The sequence below is a fragment of the Schistocerca nitens genome, chromosome 3 (genome assembly GCF_023898315.1).
Source record: "Schistocerca nitens isolate TAMUIC-IGC-003100 chromosome 3, iqSchNite1.1, whole genome shotgun sequence".
NCBI lineage: Eukaryota > Metazoa > Arthropoda > Insecta > Orthoptera > Acrididae > Schistocerca > Schistocerca nitens.
Window position 1 is genome coordinate 663,814,091 of NC_064616.1, and position 26,168 is coordinate 663,840,258.

General features: G+C 42.1%; 1 protein-coding gene and 1 non-coding gene across 2 annotated transcripts in view; both read right to left on the minus strand.

Moving 5' to 3' along the window:
• The window catches only part of LOC126249701 (rho GTPase-activating protein 100F), a 405,508-nt gene that overhangs the window by 158,153 nt on the left and 221,187 nt on the right, over window positions 1–26,168 (minus strand). The gene's annotated exons all lie outside the window — the stretch shown is intronic.
• Trnat-agu (transfer RNA threonine (anticodon AGU)) lies at window positions 22,554–22,626 on the minus strand. Its single transcript has one exon. It is a non-coding gene; the product is annotated as a tRNA-Thr (tRNA).

Sequence of the window (26,168 nt, forward strand, 5' to 3'; positions counted from 1 at the left end):
TACATGTATGTCTTGTGTGTATGCATTCGTGTGTGTGCAGTGTAATGCAATGTTTGTGTAATACAATGATGATGACGAGAGAAGGGAGAGTGTGAAACCTTGTGAACAGCACCAAGGGAACCGCCAAGCTTGACTGCCCCATCCAAAAGACATATCACCATCAACATGCCATCACTTCATAAGACACTGCAGAGCGGTTTGGTATTTAAACCAGGATACTGGCGCAAGGCCTGTTGATCAGAAACTTTATGCCACCACGTCTCTCTTCCCATTGCCAGAAAAATACTGGCAGTGAAAATTTTTACTACCTGGATTCAAACCAGCTTACCCCTGGCTGAGTGCCACCACAGAAATATGCGTTAGTGACCTTGGCCACAGAGATGGGCTCAAAATGAGTACTGTTTATTTTGAAACTTCATGTGAGCAACTAGGCATGCTGACAACAGCTTCACACTAATTTACTCTCATGTTAAACTTGTTATTAACAACCATTTAAATTTTCAAACAACAAAAAACAGAAAGATCAAAATGCGTCAACAGAAACAACTGATAGTGGATTAAATGTAATAAAGGAACCATCGCACACAGCACCTCAAAAAGACTGTGAAATACATCAAAGCGTGGCTTTGATAGGTCGTATTGACCCTGATTAACACCATCTTTGGACTCTGATTGCTCTGCCAAGCCTCCATGTTAGTTTTTAGTTCTGTTCTGTATTGCAAGCTGTGTAGACGTGTATGACTTACTGTGAAATATATCTCTATGTGGAATTTAATGGGGATAGTTATTGCATTCAACCAATAATCGTATCCCGTTCCCATACTGGTGACCCCGAAGTTTCTACGTCTTCCGCGACTTCCGTGCCGGGTGTTGTAAATCAACAGGTTATGTGCACGATGCCATGGCTACCTCACCCAATGCTTTGTTCGAAGATTTGGAAGCACAACAATGATCGCTGGATGTCTTCATTCCTTCGACAATGACTGATGCTACATTAATTCACAGTGATTCGTGATCTCCAGCCACTTTAACTTCAAACTTTGTCACTCTACAATGGTCGAGTGCTATGCCACTAACACAAACAATGGACTCGGTTTTCGTGTTGCTAGACTGTGCTCGCCAACATGTAAAGTGTGAAGTGAATAATATTCAGAACTGTGTACCTACTGATCGATCGTATAATGCTCAAAGTGATGTACATTCACACACATACTTTGACTCCCAACAGACCGCAACAACAGCTGCTGTCGTGCCATGGGCAGCACTATCATTATTGCAAAATGCACCCGGCCACTATCAACCACGACCAGTTACGGTTTTGCCTCATTGGCAAACTAATCAAGAACATTTTAGTGCACACAATTCTCCATGCTCACTTAAGAAGAACTTAAACTTTGGTCATATGAGTAACCCCCCCACCCCCCACCCCACCACCCTCCCGCATTCGCAGGGTTGGTTGCTCAGCTGCTTGCCTCTCCCACAGCACCACCTGTGTCTGCCGCGCTGACCTTCCGCGTTATGTCCGGGGTGGGTCAATTCAATTCAGTACCTGTAATCTCCGGCCCAGTTTACAGGACCCCCGCACGTATTGCACAACCACTCATTCCCACGGTACCAACAACCGTGCCAGCTGCGTCGTGTTTTCGTGACACGTCAAGAACAATGCAACCCACCGTTGCTACGGATGTGCTTGCCAGTAACACGCCTCCATATATTGTGCCGGTCTGCTGTATGGCCTCTCCTACCATGGACCAGCTGGTTTTCCAAGGGACACCGAAGCCGCCTCCATCCCCTCCCCCTGGTCATCTGCCGAAGCTGCCTCCTTTATATGAGGACAACCATGTATCATGGTTAGCACTTGTTGAGCATCTTTTCGAGATGCATCATGTGTCTGATGACAACTCTGATTTCCTGTGTCTTGTCACACACATCCATGATCACTCAGACTTAATTTGTGATCTACTCCTCTCACCACCGCCTCCACCGAAGTAGGAGTTCACGAAGAAAACGATCATGGACCGACTCGCCTGCTCAACACAAGAATTAATTATCAGGATCTTGTACGAGAAACACCTGGGGGGGCCAAACTCCATCACAACTCTGGCACCATGAGTGAGCACACAATGCAGGATGTCACTCTGTGGGCGGTATGGTCCACCAAATTGCCTACTGACCTACAGATTCACCTGCTACTGCACTCCTTTGAGTCAATCGGCTCTCATTCCACATCGCAGACCAACTGTATGCATTGCTACAACAACACCAACCAGCTCACCACTCACCACTGGTCAGCACAACTCCTCCTGTTTACCGGCCGTCTGCTGGCAGAGGCAGAGCTTGCTCCCCATCCACGCTTTCTACACAACCTGGCAGTATCCGCTCGCTCTCTCCACCGTCCGAACATTCCAGGATCACCCATGCACCATATGTGCCAGTATAAATGCCAGAACAAATCGACGAGGACAAGCCACCTCCCCTGTCGCAGTCACCAGCAGCACCACATCCGGCTCATCCATACTGCTGGTTCCACACGGTTTTCAGCGATAATGCTAAGAAGTGCTGGTTACCCTGCCAGCACCCAAGCCAACCACAGGACTTAAAAGACGCCGAGTCCTGGAGGGAACCTCACAGGCATCCCCATACATTGCACTCTCTCCACTTGTCCACCCAGCCGAGCGGTCGTTTATTCGTGAATGACATTTTGTCATGGCTTGTTTTCCTAGTCAACACTGGTGCTGATGCTGACATGTCTATCAGACTCTGTCAAAGTTATGTTGCACCTATTTCCTTATCTGTGTTTTCCATGGACTTTCTACATTGCCAACATTGATGAACCAATTCTCGGTACGGATTTTTTGTCCCATTAAAAACTCTATCCGAACGTGGTTCAGGGCTCGGTGCTACACCCTACCACTAACACTCAGATACTGTGCTCCTGCAATTATGTTCCACATTCTCTTTCTGTTAGTACGCGAGAGCTCTGCCCTCATGGGCGACATTGTGACCTGCGTCACTAACCTACTGTCAGAATACAACTCAGCGGCACAACTCCACCGGGAAAACGATGAGCTGAAACAATGAATAGCACACACTTACAATGAGCTCGTCACAGCTCGTACCTCACTGCTGAAAGTGCAGTCCACAGTGCCACCACCTAACCTTGTTTCTCCAGCAGACACCTGCTTGGACACTCAGCAAGTTAGACCAAAAACATTAATTGTGTGGGACGATTCGCATCCGGCAGACACCGCACCTCTGACGTGCTCACCACATTCAGTGCCATGTGTTTCAAACAGTGCTTCTAATGTCCGCAGCTCGTGGTCTTGCGGTAGCATTCTCGCTTCCGGTGCATGGGGTCCCAGGTTCGATTCCCGGTGGGGTCAGGGATTATCTCTGCCTCGTGATGACTGGGTGTTGTGTGTTCTTCATCATCATTTCATCATCATTGACCCGCAAGTCGCCGAAGTGGTGTCAACTAAAAAGGACTTGCAATACGGCGGCTGAACTTCCCCGATTGGGGCCTCCTGGCCAACAATGCCATATGATCATTTCATTTCATATTTCAGTGTTTCTAATGACAGTCGCATGTGCGATACAACCATGCCACTGCGCACGCAGCTGCCCCACATGTTGATAAACATTCCCCCTCTCTCACGTGCCAACCACATGACTCGGCGGCCATCGCTGTTCCCCGTGCGATGCCAATGCCTCTCTCGCCTGCACCAGTTACCCAAGGCAAGGCTGACAACAGACAGTCGCTGCGCGTCCTGACCCACTCCCTGCTGCGTGTGCAGCTGACCTTTCCAAACAAGCACACGCCATGCTCACGTAATAGGCATGTGACTTTTGTGCTGCCTTTTCCCACCCACGCTAATGGTTACGCCTCGTCGCACCCCACTTGTTCAAAAACTTCATGTCAGGATGTTACTCAGTCTCGTGTGCACTTCTCAGTTTCTTCCATCACTGATGGAATGACACAAAAGATAATTACCACTGCCAGCCCTCCTATTAGGCACAAGGTTAGACACCTCAACCCCATTAAGTTGCATGCAGCCCGGCAACAAATTAACGAACTTTTGGAGGCAGGTATTCTACAACCGTTGGACAGCAACTGGTCTTCATTGATTCCCCTCATCCCCAAACACAACAGTTCTTTCCGAATCACTCATATGTTATCAGGTGCCACAATCTTCAGTGTGATTGACTGTAAATGTGCCTATCACCAGATTCCTGTAGCGCTGGAAGACATTCCAAATACAGCTATTATCAAGCTGCTCAGTTTGTTCCAATACAACTTCATGCCGTTCAGCCTGAAAAATGTGGCACAAACATGGCAACATTTCATCGACTCAATCTTACGACAGTTCGAGTTTTGCTTTACATATCCAGATGACATATTCATTTTCAGCAACTCGGCTGAGGAACATGAAAATCATTTATACAAGGTCCTCCAGACCTTGAACTCCAATGGTTTTGAGGTCAACAAGGAGAAATTCCAATTGCACCAGTCCTCTGTCACATTACTCTGTCATGTTACTCAGCCTCGTGTGCAGTTCTCAGTTTCTTCCCTCATTGATGGAACGACACACAAGATAATTACCACTGCTGGCCCCCCTATTAGGCTCAACCTTGGGATACGGCCTCCCAAATCCCGTGTGCAGGCCATCACTTCACTGCCACCTGTGGCTACTTACAAAGAACTCCGACATTTCTTGGGTACAATAAATTACTACCGTCGGGATCTGCCTTCTGCTGCCACTGTGCAGGCCCTGCTGACAGACTCGCTGTTGGGAATACAGACTTCAGGCCTTAAACCAGTTCTCTTGACTGAACCTATGGTGGAGGCCTTCAGGGCTCTAAAAACTTCCTTAGCTCACACCATGACACTTGCCCATTCCGACCTGTTGGCCAAGTTGTTCATCACTATGGACGTCAGCGACATCGCGTTGGGGGCAGTACTACAGCAACGCAAGGGTGACATGGTTTCTCCCCTTCATTTCTTCTCTAAAAAACCGTCTACAGCTCAGAAGAAATATTCTGCTTTTGATAGGGAACTTCTGGTGGTCTATGAAGCCGCAAACACCTTTGTCCCGACATTGAGGGCTGCTCTTTCTTCATCCTCACCAATCACAAACCACTAGCAGATGCTTTCTGCAACCCTCCTGAGGACCCACTCCCTCGGCGTTTCTGACACTTTGATTTAGTCTCTTATCCAACCTGGCTGCTCTCCAGGCCTCCGATGAGGAATCTCAAGCTCTCCTCATGGATCCTCAAACATCTCTTGTGTTTACCAAAGCCAAGTTCCCTGGCATTTTGGACGAGGTGTGGTGAGATTTTTCTACCAGCACCCTGCAGCCATTGCTGCTGCCCGCATTGCACCGGCAAGCCTCTGACACCTTGCATAACTTTGCTCACACTGGCGTCCGCCCCACTACATGGCTCATATCTGAGCGTTTTGTTTGTAAAAATATTAAATGGTACAGTCAGACCTGGGCACACAGCTGCGTCCCCTGTCAAGGCAACAAAATCAGCCGCCAACCACCCCCCCCATTAGGCAAGTTTGACATTCCGCAAGGACGATTTCATCATGTACATATCAACCTTATCAATACACTACCACTGTCGGAGGGCCACATATATATTCTCTCCACAATCGACCACATGTCTTGCTGGGTGGAAGCTGTTCCTTTACCCAACATCACTGCTGAAACCGTGGCCAAGGGTTTCGTCTCCTCATGGATTGCCAGGTTTGGTTGCCCGACCACCATCACCTCCGACCAAGGTCGGCAGTTTGAGTCTGCCCTGTTCACAATTTTATGTAACATCTGTGGCATTAAAAAAAATTCATACAACAGCCTACCACCCGCAAAGCAATGGCTCAGGTGCCACGACTACCTCTGGTCTGAGGCGCTCCCATGGGTGTTACTCGGTCTCCGTTCAACCTTTAAACCAGGCTTACAGGGAACCATCTCTGAATTCATTTTCGGGGAGAACACAGTCCTACCAGGGGAACTTATCCTGCCTCAACCACCCGAGGATTTTACCCCTCCCCAGATTTCATTACTCGCATGCGCACTCACTTAAAACATGCACGGCTACACCCACCTATCAGCCATTCCCTGCCAGACACTTACATGCCAACCGCACCAACACTTGCTCCCATGTTATGCTCATGGATGATTCCATTAGACAGCCCCTGCAATCACCCTACCTTGGCCCCTTTAAAGTACTCTGACAGGGTGAGACAACGTTTGACATTATGGTTAAAGATCGTCCTCAAACTGTTTCATTGCACAAGCTGAAACCTGCTTTCATGGACTCTGATACCCCTCTGCCATCTCAGTCGAACCCTCCTGATGACTTTTCTGCTGTGGAGCATGAAAATCCTTTGTCTCATCCCATGCCGCTGTTTTCTCCAACCCATGATTCATTGTCGCCATTCGCAGGTTTTCCAGGCATGTCACCATCCACTCCATGTGCAGGTTTCACCACCACTTCACCATCTGCGGAGACTCGCTCTCCCACATTCAACCTGTGCTGCAACATGCCACCACACCACTTGGATGACATGTTGATCATCACCTTCGATGACCGTGTGCTCAGGCTCCTAACAGACACCGCGGCCTTGCCATCCAACGGGCAGGTAAATGTCAGTGTGGTGCATAGCCTGTCCCTCCCTGTGAGTGCGACCCATCAGACATCCGCACGTTCATCTCACAGGGCAGACGCACCTGCACCACACCACAGGCCATTCCACATGCCTGCTCTCGGGCCAGTTGATGCATTGTCCACCCCCGCTGGTTGACCGACTATGAGGTGAACCTGCCGCCAGTCACTCTGCCTCTTCACTCTGCCTTGACCAAGATAGAAACCCCGGTTGTGCGCCTACCAACTCGCATGACTACTACCGACACCGACACCCACATGACCTCTGCACAAGCCTCACCGGTGATACTCTGTACTGCAGGGGGCAGGGGTGGGGTGGGGGGGAGGCATTGTGCAGTGTTGATAGGTCGTATCGACCATGATTAACACTATCTTTGGATTCAGAGTGCTCTGCCGAGCCTCCATGTTAGTTTTTAGTTCTGTTCTGTATCACAAATTGTGTACACATATATGACTTACTGCGATATACGAGGGCTATCCACGAAGTACATTACGTTTTGGAATTAAAAATAAATAAAGTATTGGAATTTTTTTTATTATATACAGATGAAAGCCACACTTCAATACTACTTTTCTACATAGTTGCCATTCAAATTAAGGCACTTATCGTAGCGATGGACGAGCTTGGAAATTCCTTTGTCGTAAAATTCGGCCGCCTGCACCTTCAACCACGTGGTTACCTCTTCTTGAAGCTGTGCGTTGTCATCAAAACGCTGCATAGCCAACCACTTCTTCATTGCTGGGAATAAGTGGACATCGCTCGGTGCCAGGTCGGGACTGTACGGCGGATGAGGAAACAACTCCCACTTAAAAGATTCGAGAACTTCATGAGTGGCATTTGCCGTGTGGGCCCGGGCGTTGTCGTGAATCAGCAAGATCTTTGAGCCCAACTTTCCCCTGTTCTTCTGAGGTTGTGCAGAGTTTGGCAATACCTTTGAGAATTTATTGTAGTGCCTCTTTCCAGGAAATCCACAAATATCATATTTCTGCTGGGTTACTGATTAACCACATGGTTGAAGGGGCAGGCGGCCGAATTTTATGCTGAAGGAATTTCCAAGCTTGTCCATCGCTACGATAAGTGCCTTAATTTAAATGGCAACTATGTAGAAAAGTAGTATTTAAGTGTGGCTTTCATCTGTATATAATAAAAAAAATTTCCAATACTTTATTTATTTTTAATACCAAAACGTAATGTACTTTGTGGATAGCCCTCGTATATCTCTATGTGGAATTTAATGGGGATAGTTATTGCATTCAACCGATAATTGTATCCCGTTCCCATAAAAGCATACAACCAACAATTTCAAAAGTTCAGCAAGTAGAAAGGAAACCAATGTGGACTTGGAAGAGAGCACAAGCAGTTCCCCACTATTTATCAAAAGATTTTTTATTCCACAGCCAACAAAAGAGAAGAAGGGCAAGATAAATAATAATGAATACAGCATCGTCACATACCAAGCTACAACTACAACATATATTCAGCAACCCAGGACTCATAAAGAGAACAAAAACATTAAAATCTTGTACCAAAATACTCAGTACTTAGGCAACAAAAACCTTGAAGTGTAAGTGGGCCTGAGTGAAACACAACCAGATATATAATGCATCAGTAAGCATGCACTAAATGAAGCAGAACTTAGCAGCCTAATAATAAGTAAAATGAAAGATGTAATATGTGGAGACTGTAACATAGATATAGGTAAAGAATCAAAACCATAACAAAAACTGAAAGAGACATTATTACAGTGTGACATGAAAATGATAATAGATGTATCTACAAGAGTAATTGATCATAGTCAGACCATCATTGACAACATAAACACAAATAATGAAAATAGTAAATGTGAAGCAAAAGTTCTACAGACACCAATCTCTGACCATCATGGGTTAATAATTCACATTCACATAAATAGGAGCTCAAAAACAGAAGAAATGCAAGATAAGAAAGACGTCAAGATTATCAATGTACAAAACATAAACATTTTCAAAACAACACTGAGGAAAAAAGAATGGACCAAATCAATGCAAGCACAAGATACAAATGAGAAGTATGATGCATTTCGTAACACACTAATGCATCACTTTCATGGTCTTCCACAAAGCAGCCTATCAGAAAAAGCAGGATCACAGTAAGAAATGGATTACCAAAGAAATAGTTGAATTCAGGACAAGAGCGACGGAACTCAGACAAGCATGGAATATGAAGAAATATAAACAATATCAGAAGAAGTATAGGCAATTAATAAGAGAAGCAAAAGCCATTTCAGTCAACAGAGCTTTAGCAAATTCAAATCAAAAAAGTAAAACAACATGGGATATAATCAACAGTGAAAGTGTAAAAAATAGCAATTTTATTAAGTCAATGAGAATGGATGACAACATAGTTACAGATGGAAAAAATCGCTAATATACTAAACATCCATCCCACTCAGTGTTTCTGGAACAAGTCACAAAAACAGAACTCATAAAAATAAACCAGAAATTAAAACCCAAAAAGTCTGCAGGAGATGATGAACTAAAAATTATTTAATAAAACATGTGAATGAAAAAATAAGCAAATCTCTTTTGGATATTGCAAATTACTGATTTAGAGGAGTATTCCCAGAAAAATTAAAAAACGCAAAGTAGTACCAATATTTAAGAAAGGAGACAAAAATGATCCAAATAACTACAGACCAGTGTCTTTAACCTCTGGTTTCTCAAAAATACTAGAGATGCTTATGCGTAGCAGATTGACCACATTCCTGGAGAAACACAGTATTCTGATTCCAGCACAACATGGTTTCCAAAAAGACAAATCTACAGAAACTGCCATATCAAGCCTAACAGAATCCATTATAGATGCGTTAGACAAAAGAAAATCTGTATCTGCTATGTTTCTGGATTTGGCTAAAGTGTTTGACACAATCACCCATACTACACTTATTGAAAAATAAAATTGAAAGCTATGGTATTTGTGGACATGCAGCTAAGGGGTAAAATAATACATCAGCAACAGAAAGCAGTATGTGGAAACAGAAACTGGATGCAGATCTGAAATCAGAAATATTAAGTATGGAGTGCCTCAATGTTCTGTACTTGGTCCATTTCTGTTCTACCTATTTGTATACAATATTGATGTCAGTGAGAAATATAAAAAAAAATATTATATGCAGATGATATGACACTAATGAATGTAGAAAAAAATCTGAAAGCACTGGAAAGAAGTGTGTTTATGTCGATAAATAACACAGCACAGTGGCTTATACAAAAGACTTAATTTGAAATATAAAAAAGACAATGTTCATTATGTTCACAAATAGAGAAAAGGAAGAACACATAGATATATTCATAGCTGAAACAAGACTGGAAGAAGTTACCACTATTACATTTTTGCAGATTACAGTTGACAATAAACTCCAGTGAAGTCAACATATAGATAATGTTTGCTGTAAATTAAGCACTGCAATATTTGTTATGAAACAGCTTGTACTTGAGGCCAACAAGGAGCTTCCATGTGCAGTGTACCATACTCTATTTGAGCCATGCCTATAATATGGAATTACTGTTTGGGGATTGGGAAAACTCCAGCAGCAACAATACAAAAAGAATATTTACAATGGGGAAAAAACTATTAGGACCATCTCACACAAGAAACAAAGAGACTCATGCAGAACTGTTTTCCATAGTCTAAAAATACTGACATTTCCATATCTATACTTTAACAAAACAAGAATATCATTAATAAAAGGCAATGCAGTACTAGAAAGAAATGCAGATGTTCATACATATGAAACAAAAAATAAAGGCCAGCTGAGAAGTATACAACACTGATTGAGAGTTGCTGAAAAAGGTCCTCCCTACTTGGGTGTCAAACTTATAAAATGCCTTTCAAAGAGTTTGCAGGACAATGTGTGCAAAACGACATTTCAAAAACTTGTAAAGGATTATTTAATGGAAAAAGAATTTTATAATATAGAAGATTATATTATCAATGAATGAAAATGCTACTATTAAAGTTATAGAGGTACTGTAACTAACTGAACATATTATGATATGTAAATAACTTGAGAACTGAGAGAAAAATGAAAATATGAGTATAATGTAGTATGTAAATTTTTCAGGAGCTAAAAAATGAGTGAAAAATGTATGCAACGTTATTATAAGTATTGCCACTTTGATGTATTAAATTGTAATAAATAGGTTAAATATTGTAAGAAAATAGGTTTAAGTTGACTTGTCCTATATTACAAGTACTCACTTTGTACAAAATTCAATCAAATGGGACCAAATCAAAATCAATCAATGAATAGTAAAATAATGGCAATAATACATTGAGACATTGAAAATCATTTGAAACAAGATCTGAATGTATCTAATGACAATATGGTAACAGTAGGGTAGAATGTTGAATGTAGAGGATAATGTACCAAGAAACACAAAATGTTTTTTCACAGGCTATCTGCCAAGTGGCGTCGTCTGGTAGTCGCAACATTTCAATGGATTGCGTATCCATCATCTTCAGGCGAAATGTCAGGATGCTGTCTGTCACGCACCTTTGTAGCCGCAGTAGTACAGCCTTCATAGTTCAACATTTTGCCTGAAGATGATGGATATGCAATCCATTGAAGTGTTGCAACTAGAAGACGATGCCACTCAACTGATAACTTGTGAAGATTTCATAGCTGAAATAGCCTGCAATCGCATAAAATGTTTTTTGTTTGATACTTCAGTTAGTTCATTGAGTTTAGAATCACATGAAGAAATATTGATCACCATATGCAGTTTCCACCATTTTCTACAGTTTTTCTGTAGTTGTTAGATTGTATTTTCACAGCATTTGTAAATATTTCACATTTACACTTTTAAGTGTTGTATAATATATTAAAGCAGTTTGGAATATATTGTTAATTCTTCAGGAACAGAATTTTATGGTGAATAAAATGCTATATACAGGGTGTTTATAATTAAAATGTCATTATTTCAGGTAGTGTAGACAGAAAACTTTTACTACATGCATAGCAAACTTTATACGGTTGATGTTCAAACTGTGTGCTGCAGGATTTGCATTGTTAGTAATGTTAGTGTCATGACTTTGCATTAGGTGCTGATGCCAGTACAGTGATGTAGGACTTAAACACAAGCATCAGTGTTGCAGACAGTCAACACGGGTCTAGACAAGGTAAGCAGGGCTTTACACATAACGCTGTTTTGTCAAAACAACAGTAATAGTACTACTGCTCTTCATGAGTATCAACACATATGGAGAGGTTCTCTCTCTGTACCAGGGTTGAAGAACATGATATGGAAGTTTGTATTAACTGGTGACTTGGGAATTGCTCCTAGGAGATATCAATGGTCAATTGCACCACAAACTGTTGAAGAAGTTACTGTTGGCGTGATTGGAGTGCTGGATGCAATGTGCCATCTTCATGCTCTGCAGGAGATGTGTCATGACAGCTAAACAGTCCATAGTTGACTGTTCAAAAAGTGCTGCAAACAATTGTGAAATGTTATGTATAGAGCAGTTCCAGGCTGAAATGGATGAAGATGGTGAATACATTGAGCAGTGTTTGAACCCGGAATGCCAAGATGGTATGCCATTAACAAATGATACCCTCTCATTTGGATATTAAAATATGTTTCCTTCAATTATTTATTTGTTATTTCTCTTAAAGGTGTCCTTACAAGTGTTTCCACAAAGTATCATTGTCCTACAATCACTGGTTTTTCGTGGGTGCTATCTTAAATCGCAAAAGTTTAATTAGAAACACCTTGTATTTTTAGAACTATATATATAATATGTGGACAATTAAACCATACTTCATCAGTTGTCCACCAACTTGTACATTGAAACAAAATGAAATGAACTGCATTCCTCTAATTTTTGAATAATTTCACCTGCCTTGAAAATGTAAATTTCTATTAGTTTCCAATAGCTTCTATTTCAAAATGTGTTTACCTTGTAACTACTACTACTGTTGTTACTGCTGCTGTTGCTACTAATAACAATGTTGCTAAGCAGAATAATTTTATTGGGTAGACTTAAAATGTTATTAAAGTTCTAACAGGCAAGCTCAGAACAGAGAAAGTTAGCACTAGGCTGGTGTGCCAAAACCTACATCAACATGACAAACTGCTGATGCAACAGACCCAGGAACAGGGTAACTGAAATTCAAGCAATGCTGTGCCAGTTAACAAGGCGCTGTGAGGCAACACTATTTAATTTCATTAACCAAGCGCCACTGCAAAGTCAAATGTAGACAGAAAGAACTGAGCTCAGTGATCCAGAATCACTGAAATTACCACAGTAAAGCATGGAGTGTTGCTGGGTCTGATAAACAGGGAAAAATATGTTTATACAACCAGAGACACTATGTCATAGATGCAGAGGCTTTCAGAGCTCAAGAACACATTATGTCATGCTGCAAATCTGTCTGCATCACTAGAACCAGGGAGAATGATAGGCTGTTGCATTTCAGTGAAACCACAACATGCTGATCATTGATGGGCCACCCTAATACCTGCTTGCTAACTTCAACACTGAGAGGAATGCAACCTGATGCATATTGCAGACGTGGTCTGCCACTGCTGCCTATTGGTACACTGCAGATGAGAGGACTAGTGAGCAGTCAGCCCCTCTCCACTACTGAATCATAATGGATGATCTGCGAGCTGCCGTATTCGCACATTCCAGGCAAGGCACAACTGTGCTGCCCCCTGGTCAGTTCATGAGCATCTGTTGCACTCTTGGAAAATCCCTGGTAGTGACAGGGTTCTAATCTTCATGTTAACTGGCATCCCAGACCACAGTTGATAGCCATCACCTGAGCGCATGATGCGCTTTCTTTGAGAGCACTGAAATGGTAGTCACTCTAGGTCATCACAGTATGTCTTGGTGGGCTGTGCCTCCTTCACCCCCCTCCCCCTTACCATTGCCAGCACAGCATACAACCATGCCACTGACCTGCGGCAGTGATATCATGACTCGCTGATGAGATGTCAGCATTCTTTCACCACGCATGCACCTGTGAGCAGCTGCCGCATGCACCTCTGCAGACAGTTATAACTGTGCAAACTCTGCTTGACCAGAAAATGTTATTACAGATAACACTTTATCATTGTGCACTGGAACACTCATCCTGACTCTTTGCTGAACTTCCTAATCACAACTTGACCCCAGTCCTGGGTCGCTACAACTGGTATCAGAATTGGCTGTCACTTCAAGTCTTTGGTGGCAGAAAAGCTATGTCTAAGGCACTATCTAGCAGTACCAGTGTAAAATGTTGTGGTGAGTGAACTTTTTCTTAATTGAAGATCTTTGGAGAGTATTTATCCAGTTGTTTTTAGTTGTTCCAATTTTCAGCATCATCAGTAGCAGCTGTAAAGTGTCATTTGTCAAACCACACAAGCCCTTGGATTTGTCACAGTTTAAAGGCAATGTTACAGAAATTTTACACCAGTTTGGGTTCAGATTTGTAACCTTTCTCAGCAGAGCCACCATGTACCAAGGCCATGCAATTTGTATGTAATACTTGTAGATGATTTGGGCATCTCATTGGGTGATGATTTTCCAGGAGGATTACTGTGTAATAATTGTTTGTGTGTTGGAGGTACAGTTTATATTTTTATTTTTGTTGTTAAAAATGTCAGTAGTAAATTATGGAAAATACCTGACATGTTCTGCTACCACTGGTAAGACTGTTGCTCCTTTGATGGAGCATGTACAGGTATTGTTTGGGTTAAATTCACAGCATCAGCAGGAAAAGTAGGAGTTACGTAGGCAGGTTGAAGTTTTACAAGCTGTAGTTCAGCACTTACAATCAGGGTCTGAGGAAGCCAAGACAGTAGGGTGTACACCCTCCCATTCCTCTTTCGATCATTCAGCAGTTACATTAATAACGCCTTTTTCTGGCAAGTCAGGAGAGAACATAATGGCATTCATTGAAAATGTTAGGGCTACCAACACTATGAGTGGTTGGTCAGACATGATTACTCTCCATGTGACTATTTTACACTGTAGCACCAAAGAAACTGGTATATGTGTATTCAAATACAGAGATATGTAAACAGGCAGAATACGGCACTGTGGTTGGCGACGTCTATATAAGACAAAAACTTTCTGGCGCAGTTGTTAGTTCAGTTACTGCTGCTACAATGGGAGGTTATCAAGATTTAAGTGAGTTTGAATGTGGTGTTATAGTCAGTGCATGAGCAATGGGACACAGCATCTCAGAGGTAGCAATGAAGTGAGGATTTTCCAGTATGACCATTTCATGAGTGTACCGTAAATATCAGGAAAACAGTAAAACATCAAATCTCCAACATCACTATGGCCTACAAAAATGGGACCAATGACGAATGAAGAGAATCATTCAACATGAGAGAAGTGCAACCCTTCTACTAATTGCTGCAGTTTTCAGTGCTGGCCCATTAACAAGTGTCAGCGTGCGAACTGTTCAACAAAACATCATCAATATGGGCTTTTGGAGCCAAAGGCCCAATCGTATACCCTTGATGACTGCACAACACAAAGCTATATGCCTTGTCTGGGCCTGCCAACACCGGCATTGTACTGTTGATGACTGGAAACATGTTGCATCCAAATACATCTCATTTCAAATTGTATTAAGTGGATGGATGTGTACAGGTACAGGGACAACCTCATGAATCCTCTGTAATTGTGTGGGGCGTGTGCAGTTGGAGTGATATGGCACCCCTGATATGTCGAGATATGACTCTGATAGGTGACACATATGTCAGCATCCTGTCTGATCACCTGCATTCATTCATGTCCATTGCACATTCCGATGGACTTCAGCAATTCCAGCAGGACAATGTGACACCCCACAAGTCCAGAACTGGTACAGATTGGCTCCAAGAACACTCTTCTAAGTTTAAACACTACCGCTGTCCCCCAAACTCCCCAGACATGAACATTATTGAGCATATCTGGAATTCCTTGCAACGTGCTGTTTAAAAGAGATCTCCACCTCACAGGGGCCCTATACATTATTAGGCAGGTGTACGTATTTCTTTTGTTCTTCAGTGTACAACTAACAGGCAAAGCAAAGACACTTGTATTGTACCAAAAAGTTCTCAGTAAGACAGAGACATTCCAGAAGTTAGCTGATGGATTATGACAACATTATCAAAAACAGAACAGTACTAACCATTTCCAGGAAAAATTGAGAACCTTGGCAAAGGAAATATAAGATGTCGGTAGAAACCTTTCTGGACAGGATCCAGAGGATCAATGTGCAGAAATACTAGCTGACACAAAATGTGGATGTAGATAGAGTCTGGCTGTGGGAAGCTGGAAGTAGAGCTTTGGATGTTTTTCTGCATGGTAGTTCCACAAAAATGTCACACAGAGTAAGAATGGAAAATTCTGGGGATTTAGCTGAGTGTCTTGGGGTCACGGTGCAACTAGAAGCAGTTGATGTTACAACTAGAACAAGTATGGGTCACTGTGTTTTTCTGTGAAGGTCACATACAGAAGCAGTGTCAGTAACCTGAATGTTTATAAGTGTGGCCAAACTGGGCACTTGAGCACAGGATTGTGGGAAGAATAGAAAGGGAAAGCAATTGCAACAGAAGCAGTCATTAAACACAAACAGGAGTGCTTTGACCATTGGAAAGCATTCTCAATAGGACATAAAATTGCACAAATAGATGCACAGATGGAATGTTGCTTGTCATGTTGTGTAGAAGGCAAAGAACATCATCAGTCTGGTCCTCATACACAGGAGGAGAATGGATCCTCCACATTATAAATTGTGTGGAAAGGGTGATAACTGTGGTCACAGTACTCATGACTTCAGAGGGTACCACACCAGAATTGATAATCTGTGCACAAAACACTCATAGCGCAGCAGCCGTATGGGTTGGCAGTACGAACCACAGGGGCTACAGCTGCCCACCCATGGGCATCACATGTGTGGATAGCAACTGGTTGATGCCCCATTAAATACCAGAGCATTGAGCTATGGTGGACTGTTCCCTTCAGTGTGCTGAGTGGTGTACAGTCTCCAGTTACTGCCAAGTCTACAAGCTGGAGTGTTCTTTCATCATCTCTGAGATTTAGGCTCCTTAGGCATTGTAGGTCAGCCCTGGACACTGTGTAGGCATCACTCAGAGGCACAGTGACAGGGCTTTAATATCTTAGAGGACTTGCAATAATTTCAAATATCTAACTGTGCTGGACATTTCACAAGAAGAAGCAACATTTAAGTTGAGTATTTCTTCATATTTAATAAATATCATTTTATTACTAATTGCTGGGAATCTTTCTGATTGAATATAAACTACACCATCCTTCTGGATTCCCAACAATTACAGTTTAGAGTAATTGAGTGTGATGTTCCTCAGTTACACTAGCGAAATTTGGGACTTCTGGGAGTATATGGAAATGTTACCATATGTAGGTGAAGGGTACTCAGTAGTTCTTGGGCCAGATTTTCTTGACAGACATCACGCCAAAATTGATCTTTTGCAGTATACAGTAGAATTCAGTGGGAATTTTTTTTCATTGTGGGATACAACTGCAAGTGAGACAAAGTTGCAAGGTGCACCCTTCAGGATGGAGTTGCCAACTAAACTACAAATGCATGCGCTAAAGATTGGCTCTCATGATAAAATACCAGCAGGTATGGGGAAGTTAGTATGAGTTTCTGTTGATACCAATTTGCTGTGAGCAGCATTATATGTGGCAGAGCCACTAAAGGGAAATGAAGAGTTAGATAGAATGCACTGCTTTGTGCATAGAAGTGTAGCATGCATAAGTAATATTAACGGTGAGTTTGTGATTCCTGTAAGCTTGGGTAGCATCAGTATGGACATGGTTAGTCTACTGAAGGGCCTAATAATTTTCACATTGAAGATAACAGATAAGGAAGATATTGATGGGTCAGATGATCACCAGAGCCACAAGCAAAATGTCGATGCAGCAGCATTTCGAGAAAAGGTGGGTCACTTGCAAGGCAGCAATTAGCAGGCAATGGTAGTTTAGTTACTATTGTTTGAGGATTTATTTAACACAAAGGGACCTGTAACAACAATGCCAGTTGCCAAGCACTGTATACCTACACATAACAATGCACTGGTTTATAGGAAGCTGCACCACATAGTGAGGCATATTTAACCCATAATGGATAAGTTTATAGATCAGCAGTTAGCAGAAGGTATTATAGAGTACAGTGGTAGCCCATGTGGTGCAGATGTTGTTGTCATGCCAAAAAAATTAACAGATGGTTGCAGGAAGTATTGCAGTTACCACTAACTAAATGCAAAGAATATGACAGATGTATATCCAGTTCCCAATAGTATGGAAACATTGGACAACCTAGGGCAGTGCCAGTATTTTACAATAATGGATGAGACATATAAACCCTCTCTTCTTTGATACTGGTTTGCTGGGAACCCATATATTTTCTGAAAGCCTATGTCACAAGTAGAAAAACTGTGAAATCTTAGGGGCAGAGGGAAAAGCATTTAGGTGCTATAGGACCCATAAAGTATCAGTAAAGTGTGTATAGATGGACATATTCCTATCACGATGTCTCTATTTCTTGTATGTTCCTATATGTTGCTGTCAAGTACTAACAGTACTTCTTACATTGCAGATGGATCATTGCAGCTGCCTTGGTCTCCCAATTCAGAACAAGGAATCGGTCTCCAAACATCCAGGTATTGGAGATGATAAAACACATAACTACTCTCCTGTAAAATGATATGGAGATAGTGGAGGAGATCTGCATGTTAGGATTTGCTGGAGGCGATGGAGAAGAATGGGATGAGCAAATGGACTTCGGAGATGATGGTGTCAATAAGGAACAGCAACGCTCGTCACAACAGTTGCCTCCCTCTACTTCGAGTTCATTGGCATCTGAGTATGTGTCTTCACCCAAAAGACAAAAACATGGTGGTCCAACAGATACTCAGACAAAATGTCTGTTGCATGCATCAGTAATGAATCAGTTCAAGAAAATTTAGAAAATGAACATTCTGTACAATTTGGAGAATAAAATGAATACTCCATCTTCTTCTTCTTCTTCTTTTGCTTGTGCCTCTGTTCCACAGTTTTTGCAGGGTCGGCATGTTTACGATTGGATTTGGCATGGTTAATAGAAGGGGTGGATGGATGCCCTTCCTGTCGCCACCTGACACCCCACAGGATGGAATCAGTGTGCCCCAGCTATTTGCGCCTAATGTAAATCATGAAATAGTGCGAACATTTTTCAAATGTCTGCGAGTCGTGCAGCTGAGGTGGGACATGGGGACCAGCCTGGTATTCACCTATTGGGATGTGCAAAACCACACAAAAACTATATTCAGGCTGGTGTGTCTACCTGAGTCCAGGAAGCAGTGCATTAGCTCTCTCGGCTAACCTGGTGGGTAAAAATTATAAATACTCTATCCTTCCCAAAAATCAGTCAGGCTGTCCTGCAGAAATTAAAAGAGAAGGAAACAGAAGGAGCAATTATTCATGACCAGATGTTTCAAATGTGGATAGTGGTGTATCTGCAAAATACAACTGATTTTAAAGCTTTTGATTCCTGGGTATATTGCTTCAAGAAGCAGAATAACATTGTTGACAGAGCAATAACCCACACAGTCAGCAGGGTTGGCAGGATAAGGAGGAAAGTTTGTCACAGGCATGCAATGATTTTGTTGTGAAGATTCGCAACATCATCGTTACAGAAAACTTTCCACTGACACATGTCTTCAATGCTGATCAGAGCAGATTTGACAAAGAGTTACACAGTCATAAAATCCTGACAACCAGAGGAACAACAGTTGTTCACACTGTTGTTGGATCAGTCTCTGCAACACAGCACAGTTTAATGATTATGCCTGTGGTCTCAATGGAAGGCAAAATATTGCAGCCAATGTATGTGCTTGTATCTGAGCCATCTGGAAAATTCTGACTGTCAAAGCCAGTAGATCCTCGATATATAAGATCATATGCTGGAAAAACAGTGAGCACATCAAAAGCAGATCTCAAACTGTTCTATCATGACTTATTTTGGCCAGGTACACCTGATAACAGGAAGAAAATTCTGCTTTTAGTGGCTTGATAGTGTTCTAAAAAAGATCACATGTAGTTTGCTTCTGAAGTAACTGATGGTAAAGTCCTGCAAAAAAGACTGGTACCACAAGGATGTACAGGAAGGATCTGGCCTCTGGATATTCATTTTTCAGACACCACAAATCTTTTGTTCATTACCTAATGGACATAATCATTATCGAGGCACAGTAACACATTTGGCATCATGATAGTTTTCTGGCCTTGCAGTCCTTTTGCCTGTATGAGTTCGGCACTCCTTGTTCCAAGAACTTTACTAAGTACGCTTTTTGTAATGGCAGATACTTGAATGAGGAATGTTGATTGCACCACTGGATTACTGCTTTGATTCACAGACAAATGGTGAGTGTGCAGAGTGTGAGACTACTGCTTTTCTAAAATGTGCCCATTATGAACTGTCCTTCTGCTTGTCTCACTGTTTATTTGCTGAATTGCACCTTGATTGTGTCTTGTAATAGTCACATTTTCAGCATCCCAGTGTATATTGTTTGTTTCCAGTGAGTTGTTTCTTCCTTTATGTTGAGATCTCTAACTTCTTACCATATTATTAGTTGATATAAATACATGAAACATGCATTTTAGCGACTTTTGATGTCATGTTTCCAACACTTGAAAGATACTTTGTGGGTCCAATAGGTCCTAAATGCTTGTCCCTCTGCCCCTAAGATTCCACAGTTTTTCTACTAATGACATAAGCTTTCAGAAAATGTATGGGTTTCCAGCAAACTGGTATCAAATGAGAGACGGTTTACTTGTGAGAAGCAGGCAGCACCAGCTGGAGGTAGTTTGAGAGGATAGAGCAAAGACCGATTTTACAGAACAGTGGAGACATTAACAGTATAAACAGATGCCATTAGGGCTGAAAAATGCACCTTCCATATTCCAAAGGTTGTTAGATGGTGTTCTACAATGGGTGAAAGCCAAAAACTTGCACATTATATTTCGAAAATATCATCATATTTTTGAAGGATATGCCTGAGCACGTGAAACGCATGGAAGACATACTCGGCAGGCTACAATCTACACATGATTAACATAGACAAGAGCCACTTTGTGCAAACACAGGTAAATTATCTTGGACATGTAATTAGCAGGAAAGGTGTTCAAACTGATCTTGAACTAACAGAAGCAATCTCGAACTTCACAGTGCCACAAACAAGAGAACGACTACTACCAGTCCTGGATTTATACTACTGTTATTGCAAATGTGTAAAAAATTTTACACAGACTACAGAACCTTTGGATCAATTGTTGAGAAAATGCATGAAATTCCAGTGGTCAGCAGAATTTCAAACAGTGTTTGAGGCACTGAAACAGCATTTGTGTCTGACCTTTTACTGGTCTTCCCTGATTTTCAGAAGTAATTTATCCTCTCCTGTGACATCAGCAATGGAGCATTTGGTTGTACTTTGAACCAGAAGATCAGTGGTCAGGAACAGTAGCATGAGGGTCAAGGCAAATGAACAAAGCTGAGCGTAACTACTTCACTAAGGAAAAAGCGATGTTGACAGTGATATGTGGGATAGCATATTTTTATTACTATTTGTATGGATGTAAGTTTAAGAGACCATGCTTCATAAAAATGACTGTTGAAGCTTAAAGAACTGTTGAGTAGGTTAAAAAGATAGGCACTCAAACTCAGGGAGTCTGATTATGAAGTGTACCACACACCACGTAAGTAGCACACAAATTCCAATGTGCTAAGTAGGAAAGTTGCAGTGCTAAATGTGCTAGACAAACGTTTAACAAAGTGGCAGAGAGCACAAGCAGCTGACAAAGACTGTCAGGAATTTGGGTCACAACCACAGTTTGTGATGCATGAGAGCTTGCTCTACATATTGACAAAATGCAGATTGTGCGTAGTAGTTCTGGCACTGTTCAAGAACAACATGCTGCATCAAACACATGACCATTAGTTGTTAGGTCATGCAGGATGCTGAACAAAAGACAGATGTGTAGTGGAAAGATTCTGGTGGCAAATAAGAAAACGTGATGTCGAGCAATACATAAAGGACCATTTGCCTTGTGCTCAAAGAGTTGATCCCTGTCATTAGAAAATCCCTTTGCAAAGACTACCACAGGCATTTAAATTCTTTCAAGTGGTTTTACTTGATATTTTAGGACCTCTTAATATCACATCCACTGGAAATAAATCTGTACTGAAAATCACAGATCATTTTTCAAGGTTCTGAGCTATGGTGGCTGTTCCTGACCAGCAGACTAGCACAGTTTCCTAGGCTTTAGTTAACAACAGTATACTTAAATTTGGTGTAGCTGACATCTAAATTATGGATCAGGGCACAAATTTTGTGACACACTTGATGAAACAGTTACGCCACATACATAATGGAATTACAGACATTAGCTGCAAGTATTGATTTAGATCAAAGGGAAATATTGAAAATCTGTGCTGGATCAGGATTCAAACCTGGGTCTCCTACTTACTAGGCAAATTCTCTGACCATTGAGCCTTTCGGTCACAGTGGTCATCACAACTGAACAGACTACCCTAGCATGCTCCCGTCAGACCCAAATTTTTGACTTATCCACAGACTATGAATGTAGTACCCCTTGTCCATTATCTTGATTACTCACAGAGTTTCACCAATTACCCTAAGAGTTTGAGCCTAGTGTCCATCTGCACTGAAGAGATCACTGACAATCCTTGCCTTAATTGTATATGTGGTGTCTGTTCTTTTGGACATATCTGAAAGAACAGAAGCCAGTGATCCACCAGCCATTATGAATTAAGACACAAAGGAATTGTAGACATTGGCTGTGAGTGGGCACTGATTTAAATCAGTGGGAAAAGTTGAAAATTTGTGCCAGACTGGGATTCAAACCCATGTCTCCTGCTTACTAGGCAGATGCTCTGACCACTGAGCCATCGAGACAAAGTGGTCATCACACTGCACAGACTACTGTAGTACACTCCCCATCAGACCCAAATTCTCAACTTATCCATACACTAAGCAGAGACAAAATTTGGGATGAATTTTTTTGAAACAGGGGAGGAATGTTGCACAGCACAATAATTTTTTTGGGGATGCATAAAATGCGAGCTTGAAACAGAGTAAGTTAGTGCTGTGGTGTGCCAATCATTATGTCAACACAGCATACTGTTGATGCAACAGACCTCAAAACAGGATATATAGAAATGCAAGCACCACTGTGCCATTTAACAAGACATTGTGAGGTAACACTATGCAACTTCACTGAGCAAGCGCTGCTACAAAGTCCAACGTAGACAGAATGCCCAAGCTCAGTGACTCATAATCATTACTGAAATCATCACAGCAAGGCAAGGAGAGATAGTGGGTTGATAAATGGGGACAAATGCACTCATAACCAGAGCCAATAGGTCATAGACACAATCTTAACCCATTAAACAAAGGGGCTTTTGGAGCTCCAGAACATATTATGTCAAGCTGCCATTCTGTCTGTGTTCCTAGAAACAGAGAGAATGACAGTCTGTAGAATTTCATTGAAACTGTGACAAGCTGATCAATGATGGCCAGCCTGCTACTTGCTTGCTGAGAGCTGCCCAACCTGATGCATACCACAGCCTTAGTCTGCCACTGTGGAGGCAGATATACAGACAGTTGTCATACAATTGCACGGCATTACTGTTACAAATGTTTACAAACCACCCAAAACAACATGGCCCAATTTTGTCCTACACACAGCAGAACATCCTGCAATTTACATAGGAGACTTCAATAGTCACCACAAACTTTGGAAGTACTCCCAAAATGATGAAAATGGGAGCATGCTTGCAGAATGGGTCGAAGAGAATAATCTTCATCTAGTGTTTGATGGCAAAGATCAGGGCACTTTCAGGTCAGCTGCTTGGGATAAGGATTCAAATCCTGACTTATGCTTTGTTAGCTGCAACGAAACTGGCTTTCCCATCAACACCACAAGGAAAGTGATAGATGCCTTTCCTCACAGCCAACACAGACCTGTAATAATAAAAATTGGCTGCATGGTTCCTGTCATACGATCAACTCTGCATGCTCGATGGAATTTCCAGAAAGCTGACTGGATGAAGTTTTCAACGGAACTGGATAAGACCATTCGATGGATACCTCCATCACATAATAACTATCAACACTTCATTGGTGCAGTAACAGCAACAGCTAAAAAGTGTATGCCAAGAGGATACCGAAGAGAATATATTCCAGGATGGAATGATGAAAGTGAAACACTGTACCAACAGTTCCAGCAAAGTGGTGACCCAGAGATAGCTACGGAACTATTGTCGAGCTTGGACATGTCTCAGAGGCAGAAATGGGCAGAAACAGTCAAAAATATGGACTTCACCCACTCGAGCAGGAAAGCATGGAGTCTTCTCAGAAAACTGAGAGGAAGTGCACCAGCATGCAGAAAAAAATTCCGAAGTAACATCAGACCAAATTGCTTCCCACATCATTACTACCTCGAGTACCTCCTGACAAGAAACATACAAGACATTTCAGACGACAGCTTCATGACCTGAAAAAGAAGGCATCTCCCTCATCTGAGTATACTCATCCCTTCACAGTTCCAGACATTGACTCTGGACTGAAGGACCTCAAACCTCTTAAGGCGCCTGGATTCGATGGTATCCATCCAAAATTCCTGATCAATATGGGAGGAAAAGCTAAGAAATGGGTGGCAGAATTCTTCACTGACATCCTGCTGACTTGAGTTTAAAAAGGTGAAGATAATGTCTGTTCTGAAACCTGGCAAACCCAGCAACACGGTAGAAAGCTATTGCCCCATTGCCCTACTTAGCTGCTGCTACAAGCTTTTTGAAAGGCTAATATGTAGGGTGTTACAAAAAGGTACGGCCAAACTTTCAGGAAACATTCCTCACACACAAAGAAAGAAAATATGTTGTGTGGACATGTGTCCGGAAACGCTTACTTTCCATGTTAGAGCTCATTTTATTACTTCTCTTCAAATCACATTAATCATGAATGGAAACACACAGCAACAGAACATACCAGCGTGACTTCAAACACTTTGTTACAGGAAATGTTGAAAATGTCTTCCGTTAGCGAGGATACATGAATCCACCCTCCGTCGCATGGAATCCCTGATGCGCTGATGCAGCCCTGGAGAATGGCGTATTGTATCACACCCGTCCACAATACGAGCACGAAGAGTCTCTACATTTGGTACCAGGGTTGCATCGACAAGAGCTTTCAAATGCCCTCATAAATGAAAGTCAAGAGGGTTGAGGTCAGCAGAGCGTGGAGGCCATGGAATTGGTCCGCCTCTACCAATCCATCGATCACCGAATCTGTTGTTGAGAAGCGTACGAACACTTCAACTGAAATGTGCAGGAGCTCCATCGCGCATGAACCACATGTTGTGTCGTACTTGTAAAGGCACATGTTCTAGCAGCACAGGTATAGTATCCCGTATGAAATCATGATAACGTGCTCCATTGAGCGTAGGTGGAAGAACATACTGACGAAACTACAATGAGCTCTAACATGGAAATTAAGCGTTTCTGGGCACATGTCCACATAACATCTTTTCTTTATTTGTGTGTGAGGAATGTTTCCTGAAAGTTTGGCCATACCTTTTTGTAACACCCTGTATAACAGAATAAGCAGTGCTATCCTAGAGAACATTTCAGTTCATCAGGCAGGCTTCAGACCAGGGCATAGCTGCTGCCACCAAGTATTGTCTCTCACATCCTTCACAGAGTCAGGATACCAAATGAAGCAGAAAACATGTGTGGCATTTGTTTATCTAACTGCTGCCTTCGACACTGTGTGGAGGGAAGGCCTTATCTACAAATTTCACCTCATCATACCCTGCAGAACAATGGCTCGACTGATTAACAGCATGCTAAGTGATTGGAAGTTCCAGGTAATCACTGGAAGCAACATAAGTAAGGAGGGGAAGCTGAACAATGGATTTCCTCAAGGATCAGTTCTCTCACCCTTACTGTTCAACCTATATCTATCTGATCTACCTGACACTTCGTCCAGAAAATACTGCCATGCTGATGACCTGGCTCTAGCCGTAAAACACCAGGAAATGAAGACAACAGAAGAGATTCTAGCCAATGACCTGTCTGCATTAGATAATTACTTCAAAATCTGGAGACTCCTACCCAGTGTGAGTAAAACAGAAGTGTGTTGCTTCCATCTAAATAATCAGAGTAAAACAGAAGTGTGTTGCTTCCATCTAAATAACCGGTTGGTGAACGTAAAACTGGAAGTAAGTTTCAGAGGCAGAGTTCTTTGTCATAATTGGAACCCAAAATATCTTGGTGTCATCCTGGATCATACACTATGCTTCAAACAACACCTTCTTAACTTAGCTCAAAAGTTGAGGACTCGAAACAACATCCTCCATAAGCTATTCCGAACTACCTGGGGATCTTCAGCAACCAACCCAGCTGAACACGACAATGCGCATAATATCTGGCGCAATC